The following is an 18,116-nucleotide window of genomic DNA, read 5'->3' as shown; positions in this document are numbered from 1 at the left end:
TGGAGTTAAAAAGGGGTTGACTTTTGCAGCTGCATCTGATCATTTTCAAAATGTAGTTGGGGCAAGTTTGGGATTTTCTGGAAGATTGATTGGGCTCAGTGACCTGTTGATTGTGTCTTTCTTTCATCCAAATTATTTTGGGTTCAGAGCTGGCAGAGGATTTACATTGAGGGTTCGCCACAAAATTGCCTGAAAGTGGGCCCTCTTCACATTTTCAATAAATGCTTCTCGCATTGGCGGAAGAGCAGCCAGGTTTGGTGCAGACATATGACCTTTTCCATTCTTTTTCCCCCATACAAGCAGCCTTGTGTGTGACATGTCCTTGCTGTCCTCTATGCCGTAATGGCGTAACAGGCTGAGATGAAGCCAGTGGTTTGATTAATGACTTGTTGGAGCGGTGCGTCCACATTGCCTATGGCCGATAATTCATATCCAGCTTTCAGGGCTTTGATTACAGAGCCTTTTCAATGCCAAAGTAACATGCTACAGTGTCACATCCTGATATGGCATGGGCAGGTAAAAGGTTCTTTACAATTATTTCTTGATGCTTAGCCAGTGTTGACTTGATGTGCACGATTGCCCTTTCCTTGCTTGAGGATTCCATGGCCAGTGGCACTTACAGTCTTGCCAATAATTGGTAATGATGAAGTAGCAATACGAACACATCCGTGACATCACAAACCACAGAGACTTGATGGGCTTCTCCAGCACACTCCAAGACTTGTTGGACAATGATGATATCGGCTTCTTCATGATGAGTTTCTAGATCGTACCGGCTCCTTCTTTCTTCCTTCTTGATTTCGATTGGACAAGGGTCCTCCCCTGTCACAACCAACTTGTGTTTCTCCGTGCTCCGTAGATGGAAAAGCCTGTCCTGAGTCAGTTCATCACATAATATTCGGATAAGCTGTTTCTTGTTTTCAACAGATGACAAGACAACCTTCTGGGCTGGGAGGTTCATTGTCCGTAGCAGATGATGTTTCCTGCTAACCCCCGTCTCCCTGCCATCCCTCGTGACGGACTTTATACTGTACTCGTGGTACCTGTCAAAGATGAGGTAAACGTCACTGTCTGTCAGGTATGAAGTTATCCACTTCTTGACATTCACAATGAAATCGGCTACTGTGCCATCTGCTGGCCAATGGATGGTCCAAAAAGGGCTGATCCATCTATGACAGTGACGTTTGCATCACCGGCATTCCTCCTGGAGACTTCAACCTGGAGCAACCTCTTGAGTGTGGACTTGGCTTTACAAAGCCGCATTCCCTCCTTCGTGAACATTGTGGTTGTGACAGGTGCAAGCTCATGGGAAAGGACATCCTTCACGTCAATATCGCGGTCACTAGATTGTTCCTGTCTAATCCATTGTTCCTGTCCAATGCTTTTTCAAGCTCAAAGTGTTTTTCATCACCGTATATCTTGCTACACCGGATAATGTTCGTTATTCGGACGGCTCCTGCACAGATCAACTGTTCCGTCTTCGCACGGCAGTTGAACTTCCAACTGAAGTAGCATTCCTCAAGAACAGGCTCCATCAATGTCAACCCTGCAAAAAAATGTAAGACTCTCACATTCTACCCAAAAAATTTAGACTCTTTGATTCAGTGCATCAGTACTGGCAACATTGATAAACCATCAAGTTAAAAACCAACAACTCTAAATCGTGAAAATAACATCTAATTTACGATTTTTTTTCATTGAGATTAAAGAAGTGGTCTCATTTTATCAAATAAAGGATTGATAACAGATACATTTTCTCAATTATAGGGCTTCAGAGTCCGCTTTAATTCTCAGAAGTAATGGAGGTCTGCAACTACACTTGACAAGAAAGGATTCACATTGATGCAAACAGTTTGGTAACCTGCTAAAAGAGGGCAGCACATACTAATCCGAGAGGTTGGCTTCATCGAATTAAAACTTCATTGGAAGCATCCTTGATCATATAAATGATTTCACATGCAGTCACGTGAAAAACTAAGTACACCCCATGTAATGTTTTGACTTTTTCAACATATTTCAACATACTATTTGTTTCAACAACAACATATTTCTTTCGCAGTTGGGGGTTATTTGGGGATGTGGTTCATGGGAAGAAAAAGTGTTTGATTCCCTGCCTCTGATGATTTTCTGGATAGACTGCGGGCTATTGGGACGGCCAGCAGGACCAGAGAATGTCGCATGAGAGCCTACAGAGGATGGAGCCACGACAGGTTCGGAAGAAAAGGGAGGCTTGGGCACCTTGCTTTCCCCGTTGGTGGAACGTGTGAACAGCAGGGATGGTGTATTCTGTTTCCCACTGAACCTGGCCAGGTGCTGTGCAGTGGCGGGGGATGTAGTTCTTGCTGGATTTGGAGTTTGTGCAAGATGTGGAGGTACGTGGAGAGGAGGCGATATTTCAGGTGTTGTCACCTTTTTCGAGGGACCATTAGGTTTTGAAGAGAATGAGAACAGAGGGCAGAACCAAGGCTCCATTGTAGGGTGGGAGCTACGAGGACCTGATGAAGCTTGAGCAGAATGTACAATGAGCTTCTGCGGACACTGTGATCCAGCTGGTAGAGAGGGTGGTGATAGGGGATTCTGGGCCTGCTTTGTAAATGATGGAGACATAGGTACAGGAGGTGGAGGAAATGCTCCACTCCACTCTCTGCCGCTCTATTCCTCTTCCCTCAGATCGGCAGTCTGCAGCCTCCTCACTCTCTGAAGACCTGGACAAAATCACAGACTGGTCAAACAAGTGGAACATGTCTTTCAATCCTGACAAATCTTACACTCTTACTATGTCTCTCCGAAAAGATCGACTGGACAACCCTCCCATCTACTTTCTCAACAATCCTCTCCAAGAAGTTCTGTCGCTCAAGCTTTTGGGTCTCACTATCTGCCATGATCTTTCTTGGGAAAACCACATTTCCAAGCTGGCCTCCAAAGCCAGTCGCCGACTAGGCATCCTCCGTCGTGCGAAGTCCTTCCTCGGCTCACCTGAGCTCCTCACCACATACAAGGCTTTCATCCGCAGCTCAATGGAATACTGTTCTCCCCTATGGGCCGGTGCTCCTGCCTCACACCTAGCTCGGCTTCACGCTGTTGAAACCAAAGCTTTCAGAATCATTGGAATCTCCTGTGATGAAGCTGTCTTCGAGGGCCTTTCACTCACTCACCGAAGACAGGTAGTGGTCTTTCTGTCTTCTACCGACTCCTCTCTGGCCTTGCTCCCCCAGCTCTCTCTGTGCTTTGTCCCCCAAATATTCCTACAGGTCGCACAAGATCTGCCAGCAACCCTCTGATGGTTAAACTGCCGAAATCTCGGCTCTCTGCTCACCTTCACTCTTTCATTACTCTTTTCTCCTGCCTCTGGAACAAACTCCCACACTCCCTTCAATCCCACTCCTCCCTCCAGGTCTTTAAAACAGCTGTTCACCACCATCTTTTATCTTTCCCCATTCAAAACCTTGATCTTTTCTACCCCCACTAATTCACCCCAGATCCACCTTGTATGAAATTCCAACTTCTTTCCTGTAAGTCCCGGCAGTGTCCATATGTTTTATACCTATCCCACCCCCCCTTCCCATGCCCCCCCCCCCAAAGCCCTCTCCCTCCCACAGATCTCTCAATGTCCCTGCTCTCAGATGTTGTGTTTGTGTTCCTCCCCCTCTCGCCCCATCCTGCCTACCGCTCCCCATGTTATGTTTTATGTGTCGGTTTGTCTTTCTGTGTGATTAATGTTCTGTTCGCTCTGTTTGCTCTTTCGCTCTGTTCGTTCTGATTCTGTTCGCTCTTTCACGAGCCTCGATCTTGTATACAAAAAACAAAAAAAAATACAGCTATTTGATCTTCATTTCAACAATATTGACAGATAAAGGTGATATAATATAACAAATATCATGAAACATTTACATTTTGTAGTCCATTGTATAATTTAAAGAAACATAAATGCAAATTTCGCATGTGGAAAAAGTAAGTACACCCCTACATTTATAACTACTTCAAATACCTAAAATTAGAATCAGGTGCACCAGCTCAGGTGCAAATGATTAGTACATCGTTAGAGAGGATCTTGGAGGAACCTGTCTTATTTAAACCTCAGACATTTATTTTGGTTTGCTCTTTGTTGTTGAAGTGTGCGGCGTCACCATGCCTAGATCAAAAGAGCTCTCTGAGGCCTTCAGAAAGAAGGTTATAGATGCTTACGAGTCTTTGAAGGGATTTAAAAAGATCTCCAAACAATTTGAAATCAATATTTCGACTGTCCGGAAGATCATCAACAAGTGGAGAAGATTCCAAACAACTGCCAACTTGTTCAGGCCAGGCCGCCCTAGCAAGTTCAGCCCGAGAGCAGACCGCAAGATGCTGAAAGAAGTCTCCAAGAACCCCAGAAAGTCATCAAGGGACTTACAGGTAGCTCTTGCCACTGTTCATGTCAAAGTGCATGAGTCTACCATTAGAAAGAGGCTGCACAAATTTGATCTACATGGGAGGTGTGCCGGAGGAAACCTTTGCTGTCCAGAAAGAACATCAGGGCAAGACTAAAGTTTGCCAATGAACACCTAGGTAAAGACCAGCACTTCTGGAACAATGTGTCTGGACAGATGAGTTAAAGGTAGAGCTATTTGGCCACAGTACCAGAAGACATGTTTGGCGAAAACCAAAGATAGCATTTGACCACAAGAACGTGATACCAACTGTAAAGCACGGTGGTGGAAATATTATGGTTTGGGGCAGCTCACCATCATAGAATCCACTATGAATTCTTCATTGTACTAGAGGGTGCTTGAGGATAATGTTGAGGCCATCTGTTGGAAAGTTGAAGCTCAACCGAAGGTGGACCTTGCAACATGACAATGACCCTAAACATACCAGTAAATCCACCAAGGAATGGCTGAAAAGAAAGAAATGGAGGGTTCTGGAATGGCCAAGTCAAAGCCCGGATCTAAATCACATCGAGATGTTGTGGGGGGATTTGAAACGAGCTGTGCATGCGAGAAACCCCTCAAACATCGCACAGCTGAAAGAATTCTGCACGGAGGAGTGGGCAAAAATTTCTCCCAGTCGATGTCAGAGACTGGTAGACAGTTATAAGAAACGCCTACTTGAGGTTGTTTCTGCCAATGGGGCAATACCACCTATTAGAGCCAAGGGTGTACTTACTTTTTCCACTTGCGAAATCTGCATTTATGTTTATTTAAATTATACAATGGACTACAAAATGTAAATGTTTCATGATATTTGTTATATTATATCACCTTTATCTATCAATATTGTTGAAATGAAGATCAAATAGCTGTATGTTGAAATATGTTGAAAATGTCAAAACTTTACATGGGGTGTACTTACTTTTTCACATGACTGTACATTAATCAGTTGGTTCTATAGTACATTTACTTACATTTATGGCTTGTGAGACAGCCAAAAACCAAGATCTGAAGCTTGGCTGAAGTGAAAACTTAAGACAGAGGAATGGCAAACATGTGTTTTCCTGCATCAGGAAGTTAAAACAATGAAGTGCTGCCACTTATTGTACTCCTAACTAACTGAAGTATCTCATTAACCTGAGTGACAATGGCAAACCATCAAATTCTCATTGTTTTGTTTGTGTACGCCTTACACCACCCAAGCGTCCTACCATAAATCGATCAGAAAAGGGTTACTTATCAAAACTGTTGCTTAAACTGTTGTTTAAAAATGGTTTGCACAGGCCCTACTGCATGAATAATCATAAAAACAAGCATGTTAGAGCCTTTGATAAACATACTTTGTGAAGAAACGAAGGGAACTCCTGTTTGTCAGAATTTGGGCGTATCGGACATAAAGGGGTTAATATCTTGAGTTGCCCAAGGGATCTCACCGGGCACCCTCCTAAATCTTAATGAGCTACCCCCAGGCTACAAGAAACAGCAAAGAAAAAAACCTTATCCGACAAAACCAGGTTCACCAAAATTCAGGCCTTTGGCTCCCGGACTAGTGAGGCCTAGCGGTGCGCGAACAGGCAGACTGCGGCCTTCTTCCCGCCAAGAACAGAACCGGGTTCGGACTGGCACTTGGGGTCGACGGCTCTTGACGAGACCCTTCCCACTAGTGATCGGCTAAGTGCACATACACATAATTTATTTTCATGTTCTTTTTATATTCCCCTTTGTCCATGTTTTAAGTCTGGTGTGAAGGATCCCGTAGGAATTTAGTTTTACTGTCGCGTTTTTCCTGTCACAGGTATTTATTGTAATAAATCGTTTTATTATTTTCCCTATACATTTTAAACCTGTTTTTCGTTTCAGTTTATTTTCTGCAGTTTCGGGATCTGCCGGCAGGACCACAGGTAAGCGCTTCATCTTCCCCTCCCCTTTCTTCCTCCGGCGCATATAGTAAAATCCGCATTTGATCAGTAGCTTTGGAGTTAAAAGCTTGCGTTTGGCCTTCCGTGCTACCCTAGTCACATGGGTCAGTCACTACCCCATTCACCAAGGGTAGTCACACGACAATACGTTCATCAATGGTGAGTGTTGTCGGTTTATCGGGGCAGTGAGTTAGATCTTCCGAGGTTGGCGAAGCAGCAGCTTCCAGTAAGCAGCATTGATGACATCATGCAGCGAAATGGAGTTGGAGTACAGTAACTCATATTGGGAGCCGTCATATGGCTGCTGAAACACAATATCTCTGCTAAAGTGTTTTTTTCAGTCACAGTTTGAATCGCTGACCAGTATAGGATTCTGAATCCATGTCTCTTTCACCAGGGTCTTGTATTTGATCAGCAGTAACACCATGTGGAAGGCCTTGCCTGCCTCCATAATCAGGTCCAATGTCTGCAGCTAGTTCGCTTAAAGCTGCAGTATATGTACTTTTGCCTGTCTCCTCCTTGTATCCAGTAAATTTCAGGTTTGTCTTGTTGACATACGAGGATTATAACGCTTTGCGGTATTTGGCCCCTGCAGCTACCAGATCATTATTGGGACCACGAAGTACGAGTAGCATGTCTTTGTCACATTGTTTTTCTGCAGCCTTCAGGGTGGCATCGGCAGCTTGAAAAGTACTGGCAGCCACCATCTACTTCACCTTCCTGTGCATTTTGTTTTTACAAAAGAGAAACTTGGACCAGTCAGTGCGCGTTGTTTTTGACCGGGACACCCTTGATGTCTCAGCAGAGCCACAGGAGCCGGCATCTCTGCTGACAGATGCTTCTGATGGCCTTGGAGATGAAGCATGCTTTCATTGTTGGAAAGAGTGCAATTTCAATGCACTAGAACATGATTCGTAACATTTGGAATGCCAAAGAATGGGTAGGTCCGCAAGACGGTCTATATCTGGTCTGTAGAGATCAAATAGGTCACCATCACCTATTTCCAATGGCGAAATACGTCTTGAGTGACGACTCGTGGTCTTAGCAGAGTCTTGTCAGTATCTGTCTGACAGATAATACAACGATCAAAGTTCGTATATTTCTTCCTCTTTGGAGATATGACATAAACAGCTGATGCGTCTCCTTCGTCCGGACTGACAATCTCCATTTGAAGCTAAGCTATTGATTGGAGTCTGGTGATGTAAAGTCCTTACGAGACTGATGGCATCGCAAATGGAGGGATTCAGAGACACAAAGCAAGCGTCCAAACAGCGGTTTATTCCCGGAAGTGACGACACAGGAAAAAGCCCTCGGGAGCCCAACAGGTGGCGGAGCCCGGAAAAGGATATGACATTGTAGCGGCTACCGCTGGGTTTTCACAATCGCCTTGCACCTATCAAGGATGCGGAGCGATCACCATGCCGGGCTCGTCCAGGACGCCCGGGCAGGCCCGCGCTCAACTTGCCAGGCCGCAGCCAGGACGCTGGGCCACGCCCCCTCTCGCTTTTCCTGGGCAAACGCTCCGGGATAATATGTATATATATTGCTGCCCAATAAACGGGCTTTTCAGAGTGCCTGAGTGTTTGGTTTGATTAAAGCAACTCGGATGAATTCCAGCTTTTTGTCGCGTCCATTCTTCCGATCGACGTGGGAGCCCCAGCTCCTTCATTGGTGACCTACCGACATGGAGACGGCAGTCGCCCTTAAACTGCCTACCTTCTGGGAGGCTCACGCGGCGGTTTGGTTCGCACAGGCGGATTCCCTGTTCGCCCTGCGAGGCATCACGGCCGACGACACCCGCTTCCACCATGTGGTAGCAGCGCTCGGTTCGGCCACCGCGGCCCGCGGCCTGAGCCTCCTCGAGAGCCCACCAGCCGCTGACAAATACGGCGCGATTAAGAAGCTTCTCCTCGACGCTTTCGCCCTCCCATTGGCGGAACGCGCACGGTGCCTGCTCGACCTGCCCGAGCTCGGCGACACGCGCCCTTCCGAGCGAATGGACTACATGCTTTCACTGCTCGGCGAGCACTCTCCGGCATTCCTGTTCCGGGAGCTGTTCCTCCGTCAGCTGCCTAACCCGGTACGCCTCGCCCTGGCAAGCACGACGATCACAGATCCCCGGGCCCTTGCCAGAGAAGCCGACAAGATCTACGCCGCAGGGCAGCGCATCGCAGCGGCGACATGGGACCCACCGCCATCCGACGCAACACCCATGGCGCCCGAGCACCCGGCACGGTCGACGACCGAACTGCCGACGCAATTGGCGGCCGCTACACCGAGCCGACCACCTCCAGCACGACGACCTGGGCCTCCACCTGACCAAGCGTGGTGTTACTATCATGCCAGGTTTGGACAGAAGGCCCGGACATGCCGACCCCCGTGCACCTTCGGCAGGCCGGGAAACGGCCGGGCCGGCGTTCATTACCAGCCATGAGCGCCGGCCACACGGGCAACTTACTGTTCATCACGGATAAAGCGTCCGGACGGCGCTTCCTGTGCGACACCGGCGCCCAACTGAGCGTCATACCCGCCTCTGACCAGGACAGGCAATCCGCGGTTTGCGGCCCCTCCTTTGTTGCGGCCAACGGATCGACCATCCGCACCTTCGGCCCGCGCAACGTCACCCTCTGCTTCGGCGGCCAACGCTTTGCTTGGACGTTTGTAACCGCAAACGTGCCCATGGCTCTGCTAGGCGCCGACTTCCTCTGCGCACACGGACTGCTGGCGGACGTCCAACGGCGTCGTTTAATCAACACCGAAACCTTCAGCTCCCTGGTATGCACATTGAGCAGCTCTGCGCCGACCAAGCTGGCATGCGCCGTCCCGGCGGCGAACGAGTTTGCTCGCCTGCTCACGGAGTTCCCGGCCCTCACGCGGCCGACGTTTTCGGCCGTCGCAGTACGGCATGGGATCGAGCACCACATACCAACCACGGGCCCGCCGGTCTACGCCAGGGCCCGCCGCCTCGACCCAGCCAAGCTCGCCGTGGCGAAGGCCGAATTCGACGCGTTGGAGCACCTCGGCATCGTGCGGCGCTCCGATAGCGCGTGGGCCTCGCCACTGCACATCGTGCCAAAGCCGGGGGGTGGATGGCGCCCGTGTGGCGACTACCACCATCTCAATGACGCTACCACCCCCGACAGGTACCCGATCCCGCATATCCAAGACTTCTCCGCCCGTCTGGCGGGACGGGTCATTTTTTCGAAAATTGATCTCATACGGGGATATCACCAGGTACCTGTCAGGGCGGCCGACGTCCCTAAAACGGCAGTCATCACGCCGTTCGGCTTATTCGAATTCTTGCGGATGCCGTTTGGTCTCAAGAACGCGGCTCAGGCGTTCCAGCGCTTGATGGACGGCGTGCTGCGTGACCTGCCGTTCCTTTTCGTTTACCTGGACGACATCCTCGTCGCCAGCACGTCCCGGGCCGAGCACCTCCTCCACCTCCGAACACTGTTCGGGCACCTCAGCGAGCACTGCCTCATTGTCAACCCGGCCAAATGCCACTTCGGCACGACGGCCGTTGATTTTTTGGGCCACCACATCACCAAGAACGGGGCCGTGCCGCTGCCAACCAAGGTCGAGGCCATCACCATGTTCCCGCGTCCCCGCACCATAAAGGCCCTGCAGGAATTCCTGGGAATGGTGAATTTTTATCACCGCTTCGTGCCCCGCGCTGCTCAACTCATGCGGCCCCTCTACGAAGCCCTCCGGGGCAAGCCGGCCAGGCACGACATCGCCTGGTCCGCAGCAATGGATGCGGCCTTCCAAAGCTCAAAGCGGGCCCTCGCTGACGCAACACTGCTCGCTCACCCGGTGCTCAACGCTCCCATTGCCCTCACCACGGATGCCTCCGACTACGCGGTGGGCGCCGTACATGAGCAATGGGTGAACGGGGTTTGGCAGCCACTCGCTTTTTTCAGCCGGCAGCTCCGGCCGAACGAGCTCAAATACAGCACGTTTGACCGGGAGCTCCTCGGTCTACACCTGGCCGTCCGCCATTTCCGCCACCTCCTGGAGGGCCGACCTTTCACGGCGTTCGTCGACCACAAGCCGTTGGTTTACGCCATGGCCAAGGTCACGGAGCCGTGGTCGGCCCGCCAACAGCGCCACCTCTCCGCCGTGTCGGAGTTTACCACGGACATCCGGCACGTCGCCGGCAAAAACAACGCCGTGGCCGACTGTCTTTCCCGGGCCAGCGCGAACGCGGTCCACCTGGGTGTGGACTTTGCGCTTATGGCGGCGGACCAAACCACCGACACCACGGTGCAAGCCCTCCGGGCGGCGGACACGGGCCTCCGCCTGGCCGACATCCCCTTCGCGGACACTGTCCTGCTCTGCGACGTCTCCCAAGGCCAGCCTCGCCCCATCGTGCCCGTCACCTGGCAACGCCGCATCTTCGCCTCCCTCCGCGGCCTTTCCCACCCGGGCCGGAAAGCTTCCCAGAAGCTGGTGTCAGCGCGATTCGTCTGGCACGGCCTTCGTCGGGACGTCCGCGATTGGACCAGCACCTGCATGGCCTGCCAATGGGCCAAGGTCCACCGACACACCCAGGCCCCGCTGGCACCTTTCACCGTGCCCGAACGACGTTTCGTCCACGTCAACGTGGATCTGGTGGGCCCCCTACCCCCGTCACGGGGGTTCACACACCTGCTCACCATGGTGGACAGGACCACCAGGTGGCCGGAGGCCGTTCCCCTCGTCTCCACCACCACCGCCGACGTGGCGCAGGCTTTCATCGCCACCTGGGTCGCCCGCTTCGGCGCACCGGCGGACATCTCGTCAGACCACGGACCACAGTTCACCTCCGAGCTGTGGGGCGCGGTCGCCCGCAACCTGGGGGTCAAGCTCCACCGTACTACGGCCTACCACCCCCAAGCAAACGGGTTGTGCGAGCGATTCCACCGCTCCATGAAGGTCGCGCTCATGGCCGACCTTCAAGACGGCAGTTGGGCCGACCGGCTGCCGTGGGTCCTTTTGGGCCTCCGCACGGCCCCCAAGGAGGACCTCCAGGCATCCACCGCCGAGCTTGTCTATGGCCAGGCGCTACGCGTCCCGGGCGAATTCGTGCCCGACGCTACCAGTCCCTGGTCCGCAGCTCACCAGCGCTCGGACATCCAGGAGGCCGCCCGACGGTTTGCCCCCGTGCCAACATCCCACCATGGTGACCCCCAGTCCTACGTCCCCCCAGCACTTCGCACAGCGGAGTATGTTTTTGTGCGTCACGACGCACATCGGGGGCCACTCTGGCCGCCGTACGACGGGCCCTTCCGGCTGCTGCGACGGGACGACAAGTCGTTCGTCATCGACATCGGCGGCAGGTCAGACCGGATTGCGGTGGACCGCCTCAAGCCGGCGCACGTGGACGTCGACCACCCACCACGGGTGGCCCTTCTGCCGCGGCGAGGCCGCCCCCCGTCCAGGGTGCCCCCCACTCGACCGCCCACCACCACACCGGACTCCCTCCCACGACCCGCCAGGGGTCGCTTCGGCCGGGTCATCAGGACCCCCCTCAAATTGACCCTGCCGGTGCAAGTCGATTCTGGGGGGACGTGTGTAGCGGCTACCGCTGGGTTTTCACAATCGCCTTGCACCTATCAAGGACGCGGAGCGATCACCATGCCGGGCTCGTCCAGGACGCCCGGGCAGGCTCGCCCTCAACTTGCCAGGCCGCAGCCAGGACGCTGGGCCACGCCCCCTCTCGCTTTTCCTGGGCAAACGCTCCGGGATAATATGTATATATATTGCTGCCCGATAAACGGGCTTTTCAGAGTGCCTGAGTGTTTGGTTTGATTAAAGCAACTCGGATGAATTCCAGCTTTTTGTCGCGTCCATTCTTCCGATCGACGTGGGAGCCCCAGCTCTTTCAACATCATAGTATGTTACAGGTGATTCTTTTCTTCTGTAAACAAACAGCAAATTAAACATAATAAAATTGCTACGTGCTTGGAGGGAGCGCGCCAGGATGCATGAGGGGGGATCGCTCGGACCCGCCACTCGATTTCCGACCCTGAAGCTGCCAGTCATGGATAGCCCCGTGACCTGACGGGTTCCTCAGCAACCGGGGGCCACCAAACCTAGCAGGGTCCTCGTGTCCAATTAATACGAATTACCTCACTGATGGTTTGGTGTACCAACTGAGGAACCGCACTCCCGTCTCCACATTGTTTACTTATTACATACAGTGGAGCGAAACCGCAGGTGGGATTCGGCTATCTGTTGGAGCAAATCAGTGGGGGTGAAACGTCCTGTCTATCCAATATTTATTGATACACACACTGTGCATGGCGAACGGCCCCCCGACTCAAGCTGCACGAAAGGGTGAACCATCCACAGACTGCACAAAAATACCAAACAATCCACATACCATACAAGCCCTTGGACTGCACGTCCGCTCTCCACATCCAGCCAAACCCGACTCTCTGATGTGTGCTGCTTCAATCCCACCATGCAGATTCTTCACTCGAGTGTGTGGTGGTGGGGCCAATCCACCTCCTCGATGCTGCTAAAACTGGGATTCCAGAATGGTGGTTATTGCAGCCATGCTTTGGCAATTATGACCCTGCGCTCGCAAAGCGAAAAGAAGGCTTTGCCGATAGGTTGCGTATGTGTGTCTGAATTCTTAAAATCAATTTTTTCGGCAACCGTTCATCTGTTTGTCATGAAATTTTGCCATAGGAGCGCCTCCGCTTGTAGAATTTATTGTATTCATACTTATGACGTCATAGGTTATGTGGTATGAACGCCAACTTGGAAAAACATTACACCTCTGTATCTCTGAAACCACTCAATGGAAATAATTGAAACATGACTCATTGTCAAGTACTTCCCATGGGGAATAACATATGTTGATGATGTTATCGGTGCCTTCATTATGACATCATAATTCGACAAGTACAACGCTTCATCCAATCGGTGTGAATTTTTTTCCCTTCAATTGTTGGTCTGATGGACACAAAATTTTCACCAAAGGAGTGCCTCGTCCTGTAGAATATTTTAATGATAATTATGACGTCATAGGTGGTACAGGCGCCATCTTGGAAAAAACAAAAAACGTTGCACATCTATATCTCCGAAACCGCTTCATGGAAATAATTGAAACGTGGCTCATTGTAAAGAACTCTGCATGTGGAATAAGTGTTGTTAACGATGATGTCATTCGTGCCTTAATTATGACATCATAATTCGACATGGACAACGCTTAGTCTGATTAGTTTGAAATTTCCTGAGCATGATCTCGGCAATAATTATATTATAGAATATAAATTAATGATGTCATCGCTCACGCGGTCTGGCAGCCATATTGGATCAAAGCAAAAAAAAAGCAAAAACAGAACAGTTGGCTCATACCACGTTGACTGCGAAGGGTAAGTATTCTATGAATACCATGTTGTCTGATTGCACTTGAGTGATTATTTGAATTCAAGTGTTTTGAGAATGTGCTATTAAAAGGTGCCTGGGTACAGTGATGTGGCTGTTGGAAAGAAAGGTTTGAATATTGGTTGGTGAATTAGAAAAGGAATGAGGTTGGAGTTAGGAACGGTTGGTTTGGGAAGGGAATGAGGTTGGAGTACGGATCAAAACAATGGGGAAGCCGAGACGTATACAGAATTTTTTTAGGGGGGGTTCACTTGAGGTTAAAATACAGGGTGTTTATAAAGTCCCTGTCTATTTCAGTGAATTAACGGTTTTTATTGATTTTTATTGCAGATCCCATGAAGATGAATGTGCAAGAACATGTGATGGTGGTAACATTGCGTATTCAAGGAAAGAAATACAAAGAAATTAGAGAGAAGTTTGAAAGAAAATTTCATAAGCCAACAGATCTTGGTTCATCATCAACAGATCCCGTTCTTTTGAATTTATTCACAATTCACGTATTGTCTTGTCTGTAACGTAAAGTAGCGTGGATTGAATTAATTGCTGCGTGAAAGAAAATGATGCAGAATCGTTGTCCATTGTCCAATGATATCTCACAGGACGATCATGTGACAGACTAGAAAGGCACTCAGTAGAGAGCATACCTCTGCCAGGTTGAACAGTTTACGTTTTGTAACCCACTGATAAACCGGATCTGGATTCGGACCTGAACCAAAATCTCATTGGATTCTTATTGTCGCCTAACCAACTCATCCACCAAGTTTAGTTATAAAACGTCCACAACTTTTTGAGATATCATTATATACAGTATATTGTTTTTAAACCTATCACTCAATGGTGAATAAATAAATTATAAAATTAAATAATTATCGAATCTGGATCCTGATCCGGATCTTCACCAAAATCGAATCGATTTGTCCTTGTCACAAACCCAACCTGCCCACCAAGTTTCGTTCGAATCTGGCCACAAGTTTTTGAAAAATTCTCTATGTCGTTTTTAGACCAATTACTCCATGGTGAAGAATACCTAAAAAATTCTCATGTCTGGATCCGTATTCAGATCTTCACCAAAATCGAACCAATTCTTCCTTCTCACAAACTGAACGTGCCCACCAAGTTTCGGCCGAATCCATCCACAACCATTTGAAATATCGTTGTTGCCCTATCTCTCAATGGAGAAGAATGACATTAAAAAATTAATAATTCTCGTATCCGATCCGGGTTCGGATTTTCACAAAATTCAAATCAAATCGTCCATGACACATTCTCAACAGATTTCATCTAAATCCGTCAATAACTTTTCAGATATCCTGCACGCAAACAAACTGACAGCGGTGAAAACAACCTCTGTCCATTCCAGATGGCGCAGGTAAAAAAAGGTAGGGGGGGCGTGGGGGAAAGGGAGGGGGCGGGGGTTCACGTGCAACCAGTGAACCCCCCTGGATCCTCCCGTGGGAAGGTTCTATATCTAGAACCACAGCCTCGACCATGTATACCAAAAAAGGACATAAATAAATAATAGTGGGGGGGCCAATGTTTTCCCGTTGAATTCAAATGTTAATTTGTGGACACTGGTTGGGTTGTCTTTAGGGATGATAGAAGTTGTAGAAAAAATATGTCTCCATTTTTTTCAAGTTCTTTATAGCGGCCATTTTGGATTATCAAAATGGCGTTTGTTGAAAACCGAAATTGTCATTATCTTGGCTTCTAAATGACCTAGAGTGTTAATTTTGGTGTCCAAATGTACATATTTGCGGATACTTAATCCAATAAACACACATTTATACACCTACATATGATCAAAAGGGTTCTTATGGCAGCCATCTTGGATTTTCTCTGCAAGGTACCGGGGAGTCAGCCTGGCATATTTCTGTTTGTCATGTGCAAAGAAGTATATGCACATCTCATCCAGTGAAGACAGGTGAAGCTCAAATTGTCCATCACGGGTGGCACGGATGAATGTGTATATCAGCATTATCATCCGCATGTAGCGTCGCACAAACTTGAACAGTGGACTCTTGGCTTCTTTCCTCTCATCAAACTTTGCCATGGCCTCCAGGACTTCGTTTGACTCGAGGACAGCTAGCATGTTGTTCTGCGCGCTTGTCATCTCCTCTCGGTTGTGTAGATGACAGCTCTGGGCAACCTGTTGTGCTGACTGGGTACATGGGCCCCTCAGATGGGGATGCTCTTGGAAGAATTCGTCCACATAGAGGTCGAAGAGGGCTTGGACAGTGGTGATGTGGGCCTCCAAAGCCCTCTTCATGTGCTTGGCTTCCAGTATTTGTCTGGTCGTTGTTGGGCCATAGATATCAGCCTCAGACCAAGCCTCGTCAAGACCACTGTCCTCTATGGCATTCCCAGCAGCCCTCAGTGCAGCCATCACAGTGTGCATCTCCCCTAGTCGCAGTACCCACTTGCCTTTGCAGTCATCTCTGGTCATCTCCAGCTGTTTGGCTCGCTCATACAGGGCCATGTCTAAGGTGATCACTGTCTTCCTATCGGGACCCATGACCATGCAGTTGATTTGCTGTGTCTGTTTCAAGACTGTTATCAGTGTTTGCCATTCATGGGCTGGTGCTGCTACCAATGGCAGGGCGTTGACCTCTGTCAGAGGCTTCGAAGAGGAGAGCAGTGAGTTGTAGGCTGTCCAAGTTGGGATATCGTGATGCTTGATCCTACTGCCAGGTGGTTGTTTTGGATCGTGGACGAGTGACCCAACAGGGTCAGCATGCTGGGGTTCTGCAGCTTGCAGCTGGTCATCTGGTGGGATGATGTCGTCTTGTACGTCCTCAGCTTCAGCTGTTCGCATGATTGTGCGTGAAAGTAGCCACACTGTGTCCGTCGCAGAGTACGGCTTGGTGACATCTGGGTTTGACCGTGTCTTGAAGCTATACGTGGTACCTGTGGCAGATTGTTTGTTTGGTGCTTGGCAAGGAACAAAGTCTGGAGCAGTCAGAACCTTGAGTGAGCGGTGTCTGGCCTTTCGGTCATGTAGTGTCAGTGTTCTATGTTCATCTGTGGAGGGTGCATGTTCCCGTCGTTGGTAGAGTGCCCAGGCTGTAGCATGGAGTGTCCGCTTCCCATCAGGTGTGTCTTCATTGAAGTCACTGTTGTCCACTGCAAAGAAGACAAACGTCCCTATGCGCATGGTTCTTGGAAAGTATACACCCTGTTCTGTCGTAGACTCTATGACTGAGTTGGCCAGCTGTGTCTCCAACCGCAAGATCCGACTATAATCAACAGACAGACCGAACCCATGCAGGAAATCCAGAAGCTTCTTGTTTCTGGTGGACTGATGGACTACAATGGCAACGGCAAGCTGCTGTGGCCATTCTAAGCGATGGCGGAATGGTGCATCTGGCTCTTTGGGCTTGTACGTGACTTGGCGTTTTGACTTGTAGCCGTACATGATGTTCTGACTGATGGTTATAACATCTCGATGAATAGTGGCTGAGCGCATAGTCTCTGGCTCAATGCTCGTGGCTGGTCCTTCCAGTAGCCAGCGGAGGAAAGCATAGAGTACTTTGGGTACATGCTTTTCAGCATCATCAGTGTTCATTTCTCCTTCAAATTGCCATGGGTGCTTGTTCTGACAAGCAATGGCACTGCGGAGAACAGAGGCACTCTCAAACAGTTGTTCGATGTTTTTTTCATTTGTCTTCGTCATTGCATCTTCGACAGCTGCATCACGCACGGCAGTGGAGAATACACAGTCTGACTCGTTTCGACGTTTTGGTTTCATGAAGTGAACGTCATCAATGTGAGAGTTGATTTTCTCCTTCATGCCTTGGGTAGTAGGTGATGGGACATTGTGCACACCATTATTGTCAAGAATCCTGGAGTAAACCGACTTCAGGTTAGACATGTTGAGAATTTCACCAGCTTGGAGTAGAGAGCGAACAAGGCTGACAAACTCAATGTCTGCGGCTATTTTGATAACATTAGTTTCTTGCAGTATGTGTTCTTTGTCATCACTTGATGTCCCACTCTTGGGAGCACGTTGGACATTCTGCACCCAGCATGGGAGATGATACTTGACGTCGATCGCATGAGCATCATGTGCACTGATGGCAGCACTCAGCTGAACTTTCCACTTGTGGTTGCTGCCTTCTTCAACAGCTTTCTTCAGCTGTTTACCTGCGTTGAACGTGCATACAACATGTACACTTTCCTTAGTGACCTCTTGACAGAAGAAACAAAGGTCTCTGTTGAATGGAGTTGATGATGAACGTGTGAAGCGAAGAGTCTCGTCTTGCGTAGAACCTGAGGTACTTGCAGCGGCAGGTGCAGAAGAAGGACGTCCACACCTCTTATGAAGATGCTGGGTGTCGCCATGTTCGCAGGCTTTCTGGTGGCGAACTCTAGCACGCTCCAGGTGAGCAGTGTTGCATGTAGATCCATAACATGC

At 49.6% G+C, this 18,116-nt stretch overlaps 1 protein-coding gene across 4 annotated transcripts in view; it reads right to left on the bottom strand.

Moving 5' to 3' along the window:
* Positions 1-18,116, bottom strand: part of LOC137415872 (E3 ubiquitin/ISG15 ligase TRIM25) — a 732,877-nt gene that overhangs the window by 372,785 nt on the left and 341,976 nt on the right. The window lies entirely within an intron of this gene.

The sequence above is a fragment of the Myxine glutinosa genome, chromosome 1 (genome assembly GCF_964187855.1).
Source record: "Myxine glutinosa chromosome 1, kmMyxGlut1.1, whole genome shotgun sequence".
Lineage (NCBI taxonomy): Eukaryota > Metazoa > Chordata > Myxini > Myxiniformes > Myxinidae > Myxine > Myxine glutinosa.
This window is presented reverse-complemented; position numbering and strand designations above follow the sequence as displayed.